General features: G+C 40.9%; 1 protein-coding gene across 1 annotated transcript in view; it reads left to right on the top strand.

The window, feature by feature from the left end:
• Nucleotides 1–17777, top strand: part of PCSK4 (proprotein convertase subtilisin/kexin type 4) — a 1808619-nt gene that overhangs the window by 809913 nt on the left and 980929 nt on the right. The window lies entirely within an intron of this gene.

The raw sequence follows: 17777 nt of genomic DNA on the forward strand, positions 1-17777 counted from the left end.
TAGAGCTTTTCATCTTTTTCAGCTTCTGTGTTAGTCATACATATTGGGGCATTCTTCTGCCAGCAGAAGAGAGACTGTACACACACCCAGGATAATCAAGTCTGTCTTTTTTTTTGCACAGCTTACATATAGCTTAGGAGAAGTCTCTTAGCTTGATGTCTGAGTGTCATAAACTGTGTAGGTTTTCCTGCTTTTGCTGGATAACTAACCAAGAACTGCACAAGAAAGAGTTGCTTTATGTTCATCATAGTCATCACTTCTGCAATAGCCTTAACCATATGAGGTTATAGCTTGTGAAGGATACAACAGCTAGCCAACTTACAAAGCTTCTAGGCACCTTTGATGCACCCAACCCATTAGGCAGCTCAAACTGAGCTGCCTAAAAAGACAGGTTTAGGTGCCAAGCCCTTCAGAGCTTTCCTTCCACTGAAGAGAGCATTCCTCTGCAGGCTTTTGAATATTGACGGTCAGCTTGTGCTGTTCCACTGCTGGGTAGCTAAGTTCCCTTTAGGTGAAAAAACTTCCACATTTAAAATTTATTGTTTAAATGTACTTTTCTGGTTAGGAAGGCTATTTTTATTGTAGGAGTTTGTGTTTTAATGGATTATCAAGAGATTTAACTATACTTTTAAAGTGGAGTGCACTTTTTTCCTTTCATCTGTTCCTGCTCAAAGTTTCCTGGGCAGGAGTAGTTTATTGGATCAGACTGAAAAAGGCTTTCTAGTTGATGTCATCAACATAACTAGCACACATTCAGGGCTATTGTTTTTCTGGCTTTACAATATTTGTCTGAGTTACTATCCTATGGCCTTTCTTACTCCTCCATCAAAGTTCATGTGCCAGCTGTTTGAGCACGTCTGCCCATGATCTCCTACTTTATTGCATTTTCATGCAAAAATGTTTTTGAAAGGGATTTTGCATAAGAGTCCTCCAAGAAAACTGGTGGCTTCTCCTTGGGATCTCAGTTTTTTTGTTAGAGAAGCTAACTTGCTCAATTTGAACCAGCTCATCAGGTTGACTTGAGGTTTTTGTCATAAGAAAACTGTTTTGCTAATTGCTCTGAACTCTGCTAAAAGAGTATGAGTTGTAAGCTCTTATGGTGCGTAAACTCTCCTTCATTTTCCACAGAGACTGGGTTTCTTTGAGAACTAATCCTTTTATGCTTAAAGTGGTATCCAATTTTACTTTAAGCAAAACTATCCTTCTGTTTTGTTTCCTGAGCCCAAAAATGAGGGAGAAAGGACATGCTTTAGATTTCCACAGGCAACTTGGGTACTATCTTGAAAGAACAAAGTCTTATAGATATTTGGATCAGTTGTTCAGGTTAAGGCTACTGCAGAAGTGATGACTGTGATGAACATAAAGCAACTGTTATTTGTGCAATTCTTGGTTAGTGATCCAGCAAAAGCAGGAAAACCTAGACAGTTTAGACTCTCAGACATCAAGCTAAGAGACTTCTCCTAAGCTGTATGCTAGGATAAAATCTGAACTGTGCAAGAAGAAAAGACAGACTTGATGATCTTGGGTGTGTCAAGAGAGGGTCTATGTCAGAACAACGAAAAATCAAAATATTGAATATGCAGGTATTCTAAATCGCTATTGTGGGGGCTGCACCCCCTCACACCCCCCCCCCGCTAACTATATATTCCTACTCTGAAATCGGACTACAGTGAGGAAAGGGCAAGTATTCTGATCTCCACTGTACTGAGATCCAAAAAATGAATATCGAATATCTGCATTTTTGCTCATGTGAGCGCTCGAGATTTTAAGTTTTCCACGATCTAAAGTAGACCCTCAAAACCGACTATTTCCAAATGATTGCATCAGGCTGTTACCTTTTGTTATTTCCCCCACAACAAAAACTATTCCAGACAGGGTCAAGACATACTCTGCCAGAGTCTTTTCTTCATCAGTTCCTTTGTGAAGAGGACTAAATTCTAGAAGCGGCAACTTGGCCCTCTGTACATACTTTTACAAAACACTACAAACCATATTCCTTTTCCAGGTCTAGGTCAGGCTTTGCAAGGAACATTGTCCAAGGGCTCCTGGTTCTTTCCACTTCCCAGATGTTCCATGCTATAGTAATCTACCCCTATAGTTTAGGTTACTGCAGAAGTGATGTATATGATAACCATGTTAGTATAAGTAAACTTACTAAAAAAGTAGATAACCAAATCATCACACTGCTGCAGTAGCCACTTCCTCCCTCCCTCTACCCCCCTTGTTTTTCTTTGATGTGTTTTTTATTCCAGGGTTTAGATGTGTTTTTGCTTTTCCTGGCAATGTTCTCTCAGGGCTTATTCTTCCTCTCTCAGTTGGCATGAAAGCTTTAAAGGGCATGGCACCTAAACATGTCCTTCAGACAGCTCAGGTCAAGCTGTCTAATGGTTTGGGTGAGTAAAACATGCCATGAAGCTTTGGAAGCTGGCCATCTCTTGTATCCTTTGTAAGATGTAAGCTATGTAGCTTAGGATATTGCAGCAGTGATCATTCAGACAGCTATTTTTCTGATAAGTTTACTTCTACAAGTTTTCCCTGTGATGCTGACTCCTCTTCTTGGGAAGATTTGGTGTCTTTAAATATCTTTTGTAAATCTTCCATGGCCACTTCTGCAAACATATATGTTTTGGTCTCTTGGAATGTGCAGGAAGTGTTAGTTCAAAATTTTGCATTGGCGCCCTCTCTGCCTTCACATCTTTGCTGCTTATAGTAATGTATTCCTTTATTGTGCTATTATTTTTTATCTACCTTTAGGGTTTGCCCCTTTCAATGTAATTTTTCTAATACTTTTTTTTTTTTTATTGAAAAGACTGAAAAGTCTCCATATTACTTTATCAACGCACTGGGCAGGTATTCCCTGTGTGTACCCACTCTAACGTCAGCTTTTCTTGAGAGATCGGACAATTTGCTTATCAATGGCAACCTAAAAACTTAACAATTTTGTCCTTCTAATCCCTGTGGGATAGGAGAGACTTTTAAGATTATTTCTCCAGGACCTGTCTTCTAATTCAGTCATCATCACATTTATTTCTTCTTGGCATACCTTTTGCTGTGCTATTTTAAGTTTCATTTCTGCCGTGCCTTTTTGTGTAGCTAGTATTTCATCATAGTGATGTAGTTTCTCTTCTCTCTGTCCCACCATCCTGCTTTTGATTGTAATATAGTCTTCAAGTATCCCACTTATTTTAAAAATTTCCTTATGTATTTCAATAATTTTCACTTCCTTACACATTCTTCAGTGACTACCCATGTTACTGCCTGTCTTCCACTGGTGCTATGCATTCCTTTGGCATCTCCACTGGGTCTTTTCATTGGTTAATGTTCTCAGAGATTTTCTCGAATGTTTTTCTTTTTAATGTTTCCTTTGGCAGGCAGTAGTGGTGCAATGTTACTAGCATTTATTGTTACAGACTCTTAATTTTTTACTTTTTAATAGATTTTTTTTTTTATTTCAAGTGTTCATTTTGGGGGAAAAGTTCTACTAGTGCTCTGCCATACCAGATGTCCCCCCACAACCTTTATCTCTCAGTGGTTCATATTCCAGGTTTACTGAATCAGTTAGCAGATGCCTTAATGAGAAAGACAGTTTTGTGCTGAAGATGGAAACACCAAATATATTGCAAGGCACTGTAAAAATATGGAGCTTCCCAGAAGTGGACCTGTTTGCTACCCGTGAATTGTCAAGTCGTGATCCTTTGCTCCCTATTCCTCTTGAGAATGTTTTGAAGATCATTTTGTTTGCTCTGGTCATAATGTATACCTTCACAACATTTTCTCTGAGTCAAATGATGCTACTCAGTCTAATCCTAGTAACTCTGACTTGGTTGAGGCAACAATACTATTTTTTGTTATTGAGTGTGGTCACTCTTCCAGTGTGGCACTGGTTTTATAGAAGTACTCTTGTACAAAGTAGCAATGTACAGTTTTATATTCCTGTCTCCTTTTTCTGAATCTGTCAGCTTAGAGATATTGTTATTCCCAACATTTGTTTTCCACTCTGGTATTAAACATCCACTTCTGATTGTAGGATGTTTTTATTTTGCATCCTAAATTTTTGGGAGATATTTGCCTTTCAAGTGTATCACAAAATCCAAATCCTTCTCCTTGTCTTATGTTAAGGTTGTTGGGCTATACAGACCCCTTATTTTATCCAGACTTAACCAGTTCATCAGCTAGTTTTTTCTGCAGTTTCTGTTTGCCTTTCATTGTTTCCATAGGTAGCAATAGAACCTTCTGTTAAGGCATCTTAAAACATCATTTGTGCCCACCAAGAAGACATCCTTCACCTCTTTGAAATTTGAGCTTTAGGTTGAAGCTGACTTCATCTCCTTTTGTCCCAGCACATATACCTTACTTAAATATTTATCATGGTTCATAGGCGTCTACTAGGCTAATGGCCCTGAAGCCTTTACAAGCGTAGCCCATAGGATTACCCTGGCATCATGCTAAATGACCTTAGTTTCCAGTGCCTCTGTCGAGTAGAGCCACTGGAGTGATCCCCGGGGTGAGTTTTCTATTTCCTATCCACTCAAGATTTCTCTTGGAGGGCCAGTGAGGTGCTCTGTTTGACATGTATGGGAAGTCTATTCCATAGCACGGGCAGTCTCTGGGTTATGAACCTGTCCCTCCAGCACATTCTGTTGATTGTGGTAATGAGGTTGAGTTCTCTGGAGTGTGTGGTGCGGAGGGATTGGGATTTTTTTAGATGTAGCATTTCTAACGGAGCTGGGTCAGACATGGCTTTGTATGTCAAGCAGAGATAGCCTCTAAGTAGGCGATGTGAGACAGAGAATAGTTGGAGTTTTTTGAGTCTGTCCATATAGGACACGTGTTTAAGGCCTAGGATCTTCTTTGTAAGGTGCTTTTGCAGCCTCTCCAGTTGTTGCAGGTGTCTAGTGAGGTACATGCCAAATGGGGCATTGTACTCTATGATTGGCCTAATGAGGTAAGAGTAGAGGGGAGACAATGACCTCTCTCTTCCTGGATGCAAAACCCTTAGTAATGAGATGTTCCACATAGAAAGACTTTCTGACCATAGTGTCAGTGTGGTGGTCAAAAGAGAGGTTGCTGTCAGTCTGTGTTCCCAGATCTATTATAATGCCTTCTGTGTTCAGTGGACTACCATCAGTGTGGTAGTTCATGGGAGCTGGGTTTTTCCCAAAGGGGATGATGACACATTTTTTTGGCATTGAGCTTAAGACCATGGTTCTGACACCAGCCGTTGGTCTCAGTGAGGCCTTTCTGTAGGATGTCAACATCACCTGGGGAGTTAATAATGGCTCCCAACTTGCAATCGTCTGCAGACTTTGTCAGCCAGAGTCCCTTTGTGTTGGATTGGGCTTCTGAAAAGTAGATACCAAACAGGAGAGGACCCAGGACTGATCCCTGTGGGACTCCACTCATGACTGGTCAGCAGTCTGACTTGGAGTCGGCTACTTTCACACTGTGGGTTCTCTCTGTGAGCCAGTTTGCAACCCACCTAGGGATATAGGGGGGGTTGATGCCTAACTTAGTGAGTTTTTCTGTGATTCCTGAGTGGGGAATGGTATCAAAGGCCTTGGCCAGATCAGGATAGGCTTTATGAACCACCTTGCCTTTATCCACAGCTCTGGTGACTGACTCAGAGAAGTCAACCAACTTGAGCAGGCATGATCTACCCTTCACAAAATCAAACTGTGTGGGATCCAGTGTTTGGAGATTCCCTTTATCCTTGTATGTTGGGCCCATGATGATGCATTCCTTAGCTTTGCATATCAGACTTGTCAGGCTAATGGGGCGATAGTTCCCACGGTCTGTAGTCACTCCTCCTTTGTGAAGAGGGATGACTATAGCAATGCACCATACAGTATTGACAAAACGTGAGGTAAGGCTGTGATTGAACAGGGCACACAGATGTTCACTCTGTCATTCATGTAGAACACAGCCAGGGATATTGTCAGGTCCCATAGAAGCTGTATTCTTGGCCTTGGATAGTGCTGTTTTAACCTGTGCAGCAGTAATACTGGGTGCCTGGCAATCTGCTGGTATTGTGAGTGGTCCTTTGTTGAGGGAGAGGGGTAAAGTTGGTACTGAATCTGTCTGCCAGCATATTGGCGATATCTGTTGGCTCGGTATAGGAGGTACCCTTGTGCAGTAGCTCAGAGCAAATCTGGGTATTGCCGTGGAGGTTCTTTAAATAACTATAGAAGGCCTTGTGGTTGTCTTTACTATCTGCTGCAATTCTGTTTTCATAGCTAGCTTTAGAGAATTTGATGAGGTATCTCATCTTTTTGTTGAGGCTGATAAGGGAGTTTTTCCAGTCTTGGGACTTCACCTTATTCTGCATCAGTTTCCTCCTGCTGTTGTAGAGTTTGTTTATGGCAGGGGACCACCAGATTGGCTTCCTTTTTTTGGTGGAGAGAGTCTTGGTTCTATTGGGTATGGCGAGATGCATGCATTTGTATACGTGTTCATACAGTGCTTTGATGAATGATTTGGTGGTCATGCAGCTATTCTTCATTTGCATGGGTGCCGTGAAGGTAGCCACCCCTGTTCTTAAGAGCCCAAAGTTAACTTTGGAGAAGTTTTTCATGGTGGTTACCTTTGCGGGGGTGGGGTGAGAGGGATGTGGATTTCCAAGGTGATTAGTTTGTGGTCGGATCTCACCAGGGAGTAGTTGACTATTGGTGTAGAGCAACGGTTGCCCATGTTCATAACGACCAGGTCAAGGATGTTGCTACCTCTAGTGGGGGGTAAGAACGAGCTCGTCCAGGGCATTGGAATTAATGAATTCCAGGAAATGTTGGGCAAGTGTATTGGTACATGAGTAGTTTTCCCAGTTAATGGAGGGGTAGTTGAAGTCGCCCAGTATGAGTGTGTTAGGTTGGACCCTAATATTCTCCAGGGTGCCTAGGAACGTGGAGTAAGTGTCTTGGGACATGGTTGGGGACCTATAACAGACTATGACCTGAATCACTGTCTTACCCAATGTTAACTGCACCTGAAGTATCTGATGCGTAATGTTGGGCTACCAGTCTGGAAGTGTGCGCATTCTTTATGAATATGGAAACACCACCACCTTTGGAGCTTCGGTCCAAGTTCTGAGGCCAAAAGGTGTGGAATGAGTTATAGTCTGGTAGTGCAGAGGTGCTTTCTGCTGCCTTGAACCAGGTCAAATGTCGATGTTCTCCATTTTAAGGAGCGAGTACATTTTGAGATTTAGACTTCTAGCATTGAGCAGCATGACCTTCAGATTGCATTTGTTTGTAGCTGTTACAGTGGTAATTTCGTCTTTGGAACACCTCCTAAAAAAGGAATTACAGGGGTGGCAAGAGCCTTGGCCAGTATCCGGAAGCCCAGGGGTGACAGATGCAGGCCATTTCTGGCAAAGCATCATGGTCTATCAGTCATGTCATCCGAGACAGACAGATACTGGATCCCCTTAGAATGACACCAGAAACTTAGCCAGTTGTTGAAATAAATCATTTTCTGCTTGTACTGTGGTATCATTCTGGGTGATGATAGGATGCTGCTCAGGCTTAGGGTCGTACCCTCCTGGGCTACATAATCTGAGAGCTCCTCCATGTTTCTTTTCATGTAGTCCAGGGAGGTACATATCGGGTCATTCACACCCACATGTACAATGGCAGAGTCTTATTTGTACCTGTTGAGGGACCTGTGTGTGTGCGTTAATATGATGGATCTTGGCACCTGATGGGCAACTGACTGTTACTTTCTCCTTATTCATCCTAGTGAGTGGGACTTCAGTGTGTCTCACTATCGAGTGTGTGCTGGGCATGCTGTTTTGCCTTAGGGGCTTTAATTGAATGGCACACTGTTTACGAGAGTTATATGTCTCGTGATTAGTGTTGTGTTGTAGTCAAGTGCATTTCTGCCTTGGAGGTCTTTGCTATTTGGGTAGATTTTTATTCAGAGCCTCCACGAAGGTGGGTGTGTGATTCGTGTTTTTATGTGAAGGCAGTGCTGGTGTGTGTTCTGGAGGGCTATGTGTTCCGTGTGGTGTGGTGCAAGTGTTGACCTTCTCTTGACCAGCTAGTCCGGTCTTGCCTGGAGAGTGCATGGCTTCCAATTTAGATTTATAAATGCATCTCTCGCAAGTCTGAGCGTTGGGAGGTAAGAGGAGAGGGTTGTCGGTGTACATGAGGCAGTTGCTACATTGCTTCAGGATGCCCAAGTTTACCAGGTTAACAGGAGAAAGCACAGATAACTGGCATTTAGACATGCCTGGAGGGGTGGGCATTAATAAGTAGTGGAGCTGTTTCCTTGTCGAAAGTTTAGTGCTGGTAACACTTTTGTGTGCTACAATAATTGCTGCAAGAAGTCTGATATGGTAAAGTGCTAGACTAATAAGCTAGCAGAAGTGCAGGAGAGGCGAGAACTAACATCTAAGGGAAAAATTGAAGAGCAGACTTTGGCACCTCTCAGAAACTTGCATACAGTCCCGGATACAGCAAATCTGTATCTAGACTAGATTAGTTACAGGAAAGGCAGATAAAGTGTAACCGTGGATTTTTAGACCAGAAAGTTGAAGGAGATGGAAAAAACTGTCCAAATGGCCAGTAAACTACAATTTCTGGGCCAGAAACCACTCCTCTTGTGGTAGATTTTCCTGGTTTGTCTTTTACCAGGCAGAAGGATTTCAGTTTTAAAATTTCTTGTGTGTAAACCACCTTACTTATGTTCATGGGCATCTTGGGTATTACACAAGAACTAGTGAATCCAGTAAAATTGATCAACTTTTTTGTTTCATTCAAGAAGAGGAAAAAAGTCCCTCCTAGCAAAACACATACTCCGTCTAGGTGGGTTACCTCTGTTGCCTTTTGCCTTGACAGAATGATGAACCTTTACAATGCACAATAAAAGTGCACTGCACTAAGGCAGCAGCTATACCAACACTATATTAAAAAATGTTTGTGCCAAGATGTTTTGGAAGCTACCATATAGACTGTTGTATGTGCAGTCAGAAAGCATTACATAATCCGGAGGAAACAGTTAGGCATGCTTGTACTGTAGGGAGTCTTTTACCTGTCTACCTTCCATAAATATGCTAATAATGCTTGGGAATCTTAATATAATTTTATGATTTACTGTTATTGTCTGTCCCTGAAGAATGTTGTACAGCTTTGCAAGGCACTTATAACAATAGGTCTTGAGAGTGAGGGGGCTGACCGTAACCCTTCTCTCTCTCCACCTTTGATAGTATTGTATAGTTTTATTATAATTGTGTTTAAAGTATTGCTCATTTTTTGAATACATTTTATGTAAAATACAGTATCTGACTGCAAATTAATGATGGCTAGATGAGGGCAGGACTAACGGAAGTAAAGTTCCTAGTAATAGTGGTATGTCATCTGTATATACCATGTATTCTGTATCTTGCTACATTTATAAACGGCTGCACTTACTTTTTTGTAGCATGTTTGCTCTGTCTGCCTGGTCGGTAACGGAAGTGGGCTTTTTGATATCAATCCACCATTACTCTGGTCACCAAATAAAAAGTACATCTGTAGGTTCATAGGTAGGTAGATAGCATGTAGCCTAGGAGGCCATCTGGATGCTTAGCCAAGTAACCCAGTAAAATGCTAAGATATTAGTTGCCCATATGAAGAAGACTACTATCACATATTCCAAGAGTAAATTTATAATTTTCACCTATATTAGTCCAGATTTAAAAGTAGACAGAATATTGCTCAGTCTGATATGCATAGGGAATCTGTTCCAGAAACTGGGATTGTGCAGTACCCAGTACTTATCAGGTGTTTAGTGACAAAGGTTTATGCTTTTGATGAAAGTATTCATAGTGTCACTGTTTTATTTATTTATTTATTTATTTATTTATTTTGGGGGGGGGGGGATGGAGGACATCAAAACAGCAGGCATCTTTAACAGCACGAAAAGTAAGGCAGAGATCACTTGAAAGAGCTGGTACCAAAAAATATATATAATGGAAGGGCTCTTAATCTGTCAAGGTAGAGTAGGTTGCCCAGAAGGTCAGCTTTCTTGGGAATCTCACAGGCCTTACTAGTTGAATTCGGTATAATGCATGTGCAGAATGAAGCATTATATTCAGTGATTGGCCTGATAAGGGATGTAAAAAGTAGAACTGTGATGACTATTGACCTTGAAGAGAGACCCTAGAGATGAATTGTGCTAAGTAGAAGGATTTGCAGGACTCCTAGCCATGACAAAGGTGCTTACATATTTTGGTGAAGCTATTAATTATATTGTCTAGGGCCACAAAAGACTGATCTTAGCAGAGAGTTCAGAGAAAATATGGTCCACTGGAGAGGGGAATGGCAATCCATTCAACAGTCTTATTAATAAGCCTAGGGACAAAAATAATTAGAAAAATGTCAAACTGACATTGGAAGATAAATCCTCAGGTCTGACTGTGCCTAGCAGACTAATGACGTAGAGTAGAGGACAAGTCACTTATGATGCTCTTAAAGCCAAAATAACATCCATCTGCTGAAGTACTTAGAGATGAAAGGGAGGTCTGCTGCAAAGGATTAAACATCATTGGAACTTTGAATGTAAAACTCCGTCACAAAGTAAATGGTGTGGTTAAAGTTGAGATGATACAGACACTGGCTTGTTGGAAATTAATTAACTGAGTGGAATTTGTGATTTTACATCAGATAATCATCAGACCTGCTGTAGACAGCAATCTTGCAGAAGTTTTTTTGTGCTCAGTTGCAACCAAAACATGGTAGAATGTTCTCAGTCAGACTCCAACGTAAGCCTTTCAACACTGCAGTGCTTCAGGTTTAGGCACCAACTACAGAAACAAAATCAGTTAGCTCTATAAGGATCTGCAACACTTTACGGATATAGCAACAGAAAAGTATTAAATTCATCATAGCGGACTGGAATGTTAGTTTGTATTCAAAGTATAGCAGGAATAAGGGACAAGTTTGGCCTTGGAATATAAAATGAAGTGAGATGAAGGCATAGCCGGATTTAGGCACCAGCGAACCCTGCTGTTGCTTGGGGCCCCCAACCACAGAAAGTTGTCTTATCTTGATATTTTTTAACATCTGTCAAACCAATAAAAGCTAGTACAGCAGTCTCATATACTTAAACCAAGAGGGTAATAACTCTTATTTGTATTTCCTTTAAAATTCAAAGATTTCTGTATTTATAGTAAGTGTTTTATCAAGTAACAGCCTTCACAATTCCATTAAATATTGTATCAATAACATAGTGCCCCTGGCTTAGTTAAACCCTGCTGGTGGACATTCTCTCTACTAAAACTAACAGCATAGCTAGCTTTAGGTACCTGCAATACCCATGGCTGCAGGGAGGGGCCCCTTCATCATCCTTGACTGCATGGGGGCCCCAGAAAAGCTTTTCTGGTTGTGGAAAAATGATGAGAAAAAAATGTATTAATTTCCTGGTTATCTGCTTTAACCCGAACCCAGTTTGATATGACCCTGTTAGGATAAAGCTGATAATGAACATGAGCAAGGTAAGCAGTAGAAAGAGCAGGAACCCAGAGTGACTGATGTCACTGCAAACCTTGAATTTTAAGAAGAGCTGCTGATTCCAATCTATAGCGATCATTTTCTTTTTCAGGGTATTTTTATAAATACTGACAGAACACCAGATACTATAACTCTCAACTTCAGTGCAGTGCCAAACATAGCAGAAGAGATCAGGAACACATTTTAAATATTATTCTAATTCACTTAAAAATGTAATACAATATAACACTTTTTACATCAACATGCATTTTTTGGACAGTAAGAAATATAAAACTCTGATGCCTGGATTTATTGGCCGTCTGTAATCCTTAATGATTTACCAGCAAATTAAACTTTTTTGAAAGGCAGTGCAAGATTATAAGCAAAATCAGGGAAGGTCTGTGAAATCAGGGGGTAACAGCTATCAATTACTCCTCAATGAGGTTAATAAGTGACTTACCCCTGCCTGCTGCTCTTTGACGACTTCTAAACAGCAGTCACTGATCTTGTGTAGCAGTACCGTTATTGCACAATATATTGCCATTTGCTGAAATACGTACAAAGCTAGTACTGATATGGCTAGTGTGTGTGTGTGATCACTGATTTTTATCTGTGCCCACACCCAGTAATGCCAGGACACATACATTATTTTTCTAGTTATCAGTTAAAAAAAAAAAAAAAAAAAAAAAAAAAAAAATGCAGCTAGCAAGTAATTGTATTTCAGAAGTTAGGCATAAAATATATCACAGAACATTCAGACACTTAGAAGTTTACAAGGCTGGTGGCCCCCATTTCTCATACTATGTAAATGGATACAGGGGTATCCCATAATTATTAATGACTATGTGGGGGAACCTCACAAATGCTGTTGCTGGTTGGGGAAAAATGAGGAATAAAAAAAAAAAACATTCATTTTCTGATTACACTCTTTAACCTGAACAGGGCTGTGATATGACCCTGTTGGGATAAAGCTGATAATGGCCTCTGCTGTCAACTGCACCCATTCTAAAACTAGTCCTGCTTAGATGTTTGTGTGTACAGAAAGTTGCTGTAGGTTATGTGGAGAGGGGATTGTGTGGTTATTACTTTAATTTTCATCACAGTCGAGCATTAGAGGTTTGTATAGGAGGTCATTATAGCTTTTGTTTGGGCTGGGGACAGTGTGGTCATTGTTACTTTTATTTTTCTCACAAACCTCAGTGGTGTACAAACACAGTTACTGTAGCTTGTGTAGGAGCAGTGTACTGTCTAGGAGCAACAAAGCAAAATACATTATTGTAATCATTATCTTTTTTTTTCACTTTCCTCACAATAACACATCAGGGACATATACAGGTGGCTACCTTTGGGGGTTAAGGCTGAGAAGACATGCAATGTGTATGTATGACAGTGGTCACTTGAAATACATGACTGTAGCAATTGTAATCTCTGCTTTTATCCTAATTTAACACCAGAAGGATGTATAGGCAATGACTGTCTTTTTTTTTTTGGGGGGGGGGGGCAGTATTCCCAGATGAGAGATTAAAGATTAAGCCCTGTGTATCCTCACAATTGGCTTGTTAGTTTATTGTGAGCTGCTGTTTTGTCAGCTTTGAACATTAAGTCTTTGGCACAACTTTTTTGTTTTTTTCTTTCAAGGAAGACATAAGACTAATTCTTTTTGTACTAATGATTTTTGTTTAGGCCACCATTGGATTAAAAGGTTGGGAAAATGGTCTAAAATGCACCCCAGAGCATCTATAACCCTATGGCTTCTCAGGCCCTGGTTTATTTCAGTTATTTCTTAAATAGTTATTGCTGTCTTGGTCAGGAAAGTTATGTTGAAAGGATGCATGAAAAACTAAAGCTGAACAGCAGCAGTGAATTTCTTTCCTTAATCATAATTTCTATTCAAGACATCATTGGATGAAAAGACTGTGTAAAAAGAAAAAACAGACTTTTCAATGCACTTCAGAATACATAGAAAGTTGTGTATTTTTGAAAAAGCTGAAGAGTGAGGCACAATGTGAGGAAAGGAAGAAAAAAAGTAATGTGTATGGAATGGGGAGCCCGAGATGGAGAGAAGGACTGGAGTGCGTGGGTGTGTGTGTTTTGAGGGGGCTGAAACAGTTGGCCTAAGACACCGTTTCGCCTAAATCCAGACCTATATATAGAGTTGTTGTAATGCATCACTGTTGCAACTAAATGTTAGCAACTGTAAATGTCCCTCTGTATGATGGCGATGGACCAACATAGTGTGGTACATGGGCTTGTTGTAATGTAAGAGTATTGTAGCTACAGGTCAATCTCTGCTTAGTACTCCTAAATGTCTGCTAAACATTACTTGGGAGGGGTGTCAATGACAGAGTGATACTTAGACTAGATGTACCTAGGGTAGCCCCCAACTTGACATTTGCTGGGGGCCCCAGAATGCTAACACCGGCCCTGGATGTAGGCTGTTAGAATTCTACCATGTTAATTCAGTGATCATAGCAAACACTGTTTCTCAGTAGCATACAGAATGATTTTATGCATGGTTATCCACTGATCATCGATACTGAAATCAGACTGACTGCATATGTTGCAGTCAAAGATGAAAGAGCTTTTATACAGTTGAAAACAGGGCCTGGAAGGCCAATCAGCATCTTGTCACACAATTTACAATTAAACAAGAAAAGCCTCAAGATGAAGTATATAAGAGCTCAGCAATATTCCAAATGGATATAGTAGATATAGTAGAAATTAATAAAATATTTGAGGGATTAGACCTGGTAGATAGGACACTTAAGATTTACAAACTGAAGTTTGTGATACTGTCCAGGAGATTTCAACAAAAATATTCTGGAAAGAAAGAAAAGGCAAATTGTATGTCTGTGGAGGCTTTAGAAGTGGCTGTGGAAAGGAGCTCAAAAAGCAATGGAGTTAGATACAGTCATGATACAATCATATCAAACTTGCAGAGTCCAAGTCCGAGAATAGTAAGAAGAGATAAGGTATACTGTCTGATTAAGAGTTAGATCACCTTAAGTGATGACATTAAATGAGTGGAAGAAAGCTATGCTAATAACAGAGCTGCAAGAAGTAATGGAATTTCAGTTGAATCATTTAAAAGGCTGTAAATTTGTGCTGTTAGTGTTTGCAGTTTGCCAGCAAGTTGGAAATCACCGCAGTGACCATTGGATTGGAAAAAAATCAGTACAGCACTACCTTTATGGGACTGGAATATAATGTGCTTAAATTATGTAAAAAAATAATTTGTTTCACATACTAGCAAAGTAATGGCCAAAATCCTGCAAGCAAGACTCCAGCTTTATATGGACAAGCACATTTGTCATGGCAGAGACACCAGAGACTAAATTGCTGACATCCACTGGGTATTTAGGAAGTTGCAGAAAAATATTTGCTTCTATTTTGCCAACTACCATAAAACCTCTGCCTCTTTTGGTTGTATCAAACTGTGAGAAGTTCTTAGAGAAAATGGGATACCAGCTCAGCTTCCTTGAGGAATCTGTATGCAGAACAAGCAGTAGCACTAGATCCAAGTATGGAACAACTGAGTAGATCAGGATTGAGAAAGGAGTGTAACAAGGCTGTATGTTGTCAGCTGACTAATTTATATGCTGAATATATCATGTGAAATGCTGGGATTTAATGTTGTCCTTTTCATTTTCCCTGAAAGAATGGGTTATGGATCTGATGCTCGGATCCGACTCAGCTGCTTACTATAAACTTTGGATCCAATTCCCAAGCTCCTCCCTGTACCCACAGTGCCCTAGTCCATCCCCAATACCTCAGATCTTGTTTGTCACCATCACGCTTGGATGTGGGATCCTTTTTTGCAGCATTAGTTTAATTGTATTATAATTGTAAGTGCATTTTTCTCCTTTTTAGATTGTATTTCTTTCCCTTGTAATTCTTTTTCATTCCTCTACATTTTTCAACCTCCCTCATAGTTTTACCATTTTTTCTGCATCCGGCATTTCTGCTATTCTGATAGTAATTCTTCAAGTACCATTGTCACTTTCCATTTCCTACCCTTTCCAACAGAGTGTTCTGTACTACCATTGCTGGTATTTTTCTTAATAAAAAACATTTCTATCTTTCTTCTATAGTATTTTCTCTCTTAAGTACGTTCTGTCATGGCTAATAAGCCTAGAGGTTTCAGAAAATGCACTTCCTGTGGGCATAAAATCCCTAACTCCAATGCAAACAGGAAGTGTGTTTACTGCTTAGGAGCAGCTCACTTAAAGGACAAACTGTACTATTTGTGCAATATTTAGTTTGAGCCATTGCCAACAGGCATGATAAGTTTGTCCTTATGGGATTTCTGCCACCTACATCATCATCATCATCTTCAGGGGCTCAAGCCAGTAAATCTTCTAAAGCCCCCATGGGGCAGAGGAAATGGTCACCTCTGAAGTTTCCAAATATTTTATCAGAGCCGCCATTAAAATTCAGAAATCCTCACATCTGAGTTTGTCGGATCTGAAATGGCAAACCATGGATCCAAAACTTTCTAATACTAAGTTTTTAGATCCTGTTTTCTTGTAGCCCTACCAAGACTACAGGTCCAAAACCATTGGATCCTATGCTTAGCACATCCTACACTGTGAGGACTCGCCCACCTGAGTTTATGGTGGATCTTATCTCCCCTCAATTCCATTCTCCTTTTATGCAGACACCTAAAAAGCATTCCACACCTCAGTCCACTACATCCTCCATCAGGTCTTCCAGGAGTCTTTATGAAGTGAATGAGGATAGGATGATGTGAAAGTTCTCAGAGCGTAGATCCAGATGGGGGTTGTATTGGCTCTGTCTTCCATTGGATCCATGAGCCTTCCTGCCACTGCCTGTGTAATTTTATCGCCTTCTCCGATTTGTCCTCCACTTTCAGAGCCCCAGGCTCTGACAGTCTCGAAAGTTCCACTGTCAGATCTGAAGAGAATTACCTCTTTGACACCAACAATGTCATTGACTAGGTTTGCTCCTATGCCTTTGGATCAAGACAAGTCCCAGAGCCAGAGGGTTGGTGTCTGATTCGTGGGGCTAGGATCTACTCAGATGATTGATTTGGTTCCCTCCTCGAAGCACCGATCAAGTCAGTGTTGTGATCTGCCTGCTCTGGACCATTTGGCTTCTGTGCAGCTGGCCATGGCTTCTCCAGGTCCATCTGCCTTCAAGATGGTGAAAAGGGTCTTTTCACATTCTAGGGAATCTAGTCTGTCATCCTCCCTCGGATCCTACCCTTCAGCCCTCTACGATTTGGAGCTCTGATTCTTTCAGACCTACCCTACAGGGACAGCCAATTCCTCCTAGCTTTCAGTCGGATCCTAATGAAGAACTTCCCCTCTCTTCAGGCACTTCCACAGAACAGTCCCCCCGAGGAGGTTCACCACAAGAGAATGTGCAAGAGGAGGCACATAGATTCCCCCTTGGAAACTCTCACTGAAGATACTAATTTTGAGGAAGGGGAAGGTTCCCCCAGCTCACTACCTGACAGTGTCTCATTTGAAGACATTTTTGAGATCCTTAAGCAGAAAGATGGTTGGTCCACTGATAATCCTTCTCCTGAGGAGTCAGTATTTCTGGAAGCTTTTGGTACTGGCCCATCTACATATTGGGTGACTCCCCCAGCTGATGAGTTTATTGACCTAGTTTCTCGCTGGGCATGGAAGGAGCTGAACTTCATTGAATCCATACCATGCTGCCAGGACAAGTTTTTAGCCCTGTCAAAGGATAAACCCTACTGGAGCAAAGAAGTCCCTTTTGATGCAATGGTTGTGGTGGCAGAAATGTCACTCTAAGGTCTCTGAATTACCTGTCACACTTTACAAACTACAGAAAGATTTGACCAAAGAGATATCAAACTCTCTTTCAGAGTCCATGTCTACAGAGGATTTCAAATGATCATCTTCTCAGCTGGCTACTGTCATGTCTATTTCCGGTGTATCCACGAGGTTAATCTGTCATGCAATAGGAGGTGCCTCATGGACCGCTGATTCAGGCATTGCCATAAGGAGACATGCCTGGATGCGGCTATGCAACTTTGTGGAGCTTTTCAAGTCTTCTTTCATCAGTACTCCTTTTGATGGATCATCCTTGTTTGGCCGTTCTGTTAAAGTGGTGCTTACCAACAGAGAATAAGAAGGAAAGACCCTGTCCACCATAGGAATCATATTTTCAAACACTCAACAATCTTTTTCTAGGAATCAGAGAGATGGCAAGAAAATGTGGTTCCAAAAATCCCAGGGACCTTTCCATGACTCATGTGGAGACAACTCCTTCAGAGGCAGAGGAGGGAGATAGAATGGAAGACACCATCCCCATGGCAGAGGA

The sequence above is a fragment of the Protopterus annectens genome, chromosome 13.part0 (assembly GCF_019279795.1).
Source record: "Protopterus annectens isolate FY-2018-M chromosome 13.part0, PAN1.0, whole genome shotgun sequence".
In the NCBI taxonomy this organism is placed as follows: Eukaryota; Metazoa; Chordata; order Ceratodontiformes; family Protopteridae; genus Protopterus; species Protopterus annectens.